The sequence below is a fragment of the Suricata suricatta genome, chromosome 8, assembly GCF_006229205.1.
Source record: "Suricata suricatta isolate VVHF042 chromosome 8, meerkat_22Aug2017_6uvM2_HiC, whole genome shotgun sequence".
Taxonomy (NCBI): domain Eukaryota; kingdom Metazoa; phylum Chordata; class Mammalia; order Carnivora; family Herpestidae; genus Suricata; species Suricata suricatta.
In genome coordinates this window covers 26,197,012-26,200,528 of record NC_043707.1, presented here as the reverse complement: position 1 = coordinate 26,200,528, position 3,517 = coordinate 26,197,012, and the positions used below count along the sequence as shown (strand labels likewise).

General features: G+C 40.3%; 1 non-coding gene across 1 annotated transcript; it reads right to left on the bottom strand.

The window, feature by feature from the left end:
• Positions 1-862: 862 nt before the first annotated feature.
• On the bottom strand, positions 863-970 carry LOC115300542. Its single transcript, XR_003912712.1, has one exon. It is a non-coding gene; the product is annotated as a U6 spliceosomal RNA (small nuclear RNA).
• Positions 971-3,517: the final 2,547 nt, after the last annotated feature.

Here is a 3,517-nt window from a genome sequence, read left to right as displayed (position 1 = left end):
AAATGCTGTGTTCTTGATAAGACTATGAAAATAAACAAACTTCTGACAAATATAATTAAGGGAACATTTTTAATTAGAAATGAGGAAGGAGATAGAAGAAAAATATAGAAAATAGATTTTTCTTCCCTCCAAATCCAATGAGGATGTTGTAGACTAATACATGGAAATCTTCAATGAAATGAATAATTTCTAGAAAAATATAGATTACTAAAAATAACTCAAGAAGTATAAATCTAAACAGAATAATAACCAAGGAAGAAATTGAGGAAATTATCTGATAACAAACTAAAAAATGTAGTTGGCCCCAGCGTTTCCACAAGAACAATTTTCATACTTTTAAGAAACAGATAATTCTGATGTTGTATAGAACACCCAGAGTGCAAAAAGAGATTAAGAGTACCTTTACGTCCATTAGGCAAGCGTGATCTTCTTTCTAAAGCCTGATAAAAGTAAAACACACAAAAAGAAAATTATAGTCACGCATCACAGTGAACATGAATAAGAAAAACTTAAATAAAACCCTCCCCTCTAAAAAAGGAACTTGTTGGGGTGCCTGGGTGGCTCAGTCAGTTAAGTGTCTGGCTTCGGCTCAGGTCATGATCTCGCGGTTCGTGGGTTCGAGCCCCGCGTCAGGCTCTGTGCTGACAGCTCAGAGCCTGGAGCCTGCTTCGGATTCTGTGTGTCTCTCTCTCTCTGACCCTCCCTCCTCGCGCTGTCTCTCTCTGTCTCTCAAAAAATAAATAATAAACATTAAAAAAAAAAAAAGGAACCTGTTTTATTGCACTGCTTCAATCTGGCGAGATAAATTCTAGGGACTTTTTTTCTTGTAACAGCTTTACTGAGATACATTTCTTACATGATAAAAAATGTGAAACACCTTACAAATGTGTGTGTCATCCCGGCACAAGGGGCCAGGCTAGTCTTCCCTGCATCCTACCAGTCTCAGCATATGTGCTGCGAATGCCTGCACAAGGGATAATAACTTTATCAGTTAAGCTGGGAGAAATTACAAAGGATGGACAGCTTGTACATTTTGAAAATAAATAACCATTTGGCAAGGCTAGAACTAACACCGAAGGGAAAATATCATCCGGAGAAAAGCTTCACAGCAAATACAGAAAGGGTTCATTTCTCTGTTACGTAAAGAGTCTATATATATTGACACCAAAACTTAAATCCCTAATGTGTAAACTGGCAAAGAACTGAAGAAGACAATTCATGAAAACAGTGATGCCATTAGTAAACAAGCATGTGGGGAAATGTTCAACATCGCTTATGATTGAAGAAATGCCCACCCAAATAATGTTGTAGCATCTTAAGCCCGGGATTTTAGAAACTATTTGGTATTACAGCACCGTGCTAAAACTAGTTCCCTTGCATGCTGTCGGAAGCCATATGAACTGGCATCATCTCTTGACAATGCATATTATGAACCATCTTAAAATTCCATAATATATCCCTTTCTCCTAAGGGATTCATAAAGAATATAAAAAATAAAGGTAGATGAGATATTCATGGCAATGTCACTCTAACAACCAAAATAAATAAGTAAATAAACGATGATAGAAATCCAACAACTGAACTATTAAGGAAGGGTTGTAATTATTGTTTTTAATTATAATGAAAATCACAGTTTATCAACCACTCTTAGATACATTACTTCTTTTCATCCTGAACAGTCTCGGGAGATAGATACGAATTAACTAAGTAAGAACCAGAAAAAAAAAGTGATCTACCCCCAATCATGCCATCAGCGGCTTTCAGACAACTCCAATCAAATCTCATGTTCTTTCAATGTTAAAGGGTGATTATGAGTCTCTGCTCTGAGCCTTGGTTTCCTCATCCATAAAGGAGGGATGAAGCAAATACCTCCAGAGGGATCACTTTAAATGTAGCTCTTTGGAGCCCACGGCCAGGACATGATTATTAAGACTAACGATAATACAGTGGCACCTGCATGGCTGTCAGTTACGCATGCAACTCCTGATTTCGGCTCAGGACATGATCTCACAGGTTCATGAGATGGAGCCACACGTCAGGCTCTACACTGACCGGGTGGAGCCTGCTTGGGATTCCCTCTCTCCCCTCGGTCTCTGCCCTGCCTTGCTCACCTGTGTTCTCTCTCTCAAAATAAATAAATAAACTTAAAAAAAAAATAAATACTGGTAATACAAAATTATACCAATTCAATAGGATTACAGCAGTGTAAACACTGCAAGCGCACAAGGCCCAGATGGAATAAAGAAAAATGGAAATGGGGGCAGTGGGAGCAAGGCAAGCGTATAAAAAAGCACTTTTCTTTTTGAGTTATTTTGTTTTTAGTACAACAAATAGAAATCTGGAGGGAAACAAAATTAGAAGATACAAAATCTCCTAAAAGGAATTGGCATGTTGAGGGGAGCCTAGTATTAAATCTGGGATCACTGCGTCTACATTTGAAACACTAAACTCAGCACAGGCGCCCCTTGGAGACACCATGTGGTATGTGGGGACCGCTCGCAGATGCTCTGTTTTACTTGCCCAAGGGACCAAAGTGGCACGTATTGGCCTCAATAATATATGAAAGCTAGTGATTGTTTTCCTTAAAAATGAAAATGTTTTTTCTTAAAAAAGAGACTCAGAAGCATCTCAAGAAAGTCTCCAAGTGGTTGGGAATAGATGCAAGTCCACTCGTAACGAACAGCAGTATTCCAGGGGAGTGGCGTGGCGGTGAGGAAGGTCATCTTCAGAACCCAGCAGAATGTTGTTACTTCTCCCTTTGGTCATGTGACCAGAATATACCCTAATGAGCAGGATAGACTTAGCCAGCCAGCATTAGCTTCCAGTTTTAAATCTTCCAATCGGAATAATTCCATCTACTGGAGAGACAGATGTCAGAGTAATGAGGGAATGAGCTAGAGGCTTTCCTTGGGTTTTCCTCCCCCAAAGTCAGCAAGGCCTGAAAATCTCCAGCCACTACAAAGGCACACATGGAAAGTCACTTTGCTGTCAGTTCCTGCATTGTCACAGGCTTGTGAAGGACAAATGGTGTAGCTGAAGGATAGAAATGGAATCCATCCAGGCTGTGGTCTTGAGCTTGATTCGTGAACAACTGTCTACATGAGTCAGAACTTACGTGGCTAGTATATGAGCTCCAAAAAAAGAAGTGACAAGTTCAGCGAAGGATATAAATTAAGAAGAGAAATGTCAGGGGATGACCCAGAACCTGGCATGACCAGAGGCTGAATCACACTGAGCTCAAACTTCTGTGTCCATGTACCTACTTCACCTGGGATGTCAAAGAGGCATCTCAAATTTAATATGGGAAACATCAAGCTCCCGGTCTTTGCCCTCACCTGCTCTGCCAATAGTCTTTCCGTCTCAGGCAAAAGCAACACCATGCCGGCAGGCCCTCTACTTTCTCTCATATCTCACATCCAATCCATCAGAAAATCCACCCACGGGCTCGTTCTACAAATATGTCCCGATTCCTCCGCCTCTCATCACCATCACGATGATCATCATCTCTTGCCTATCT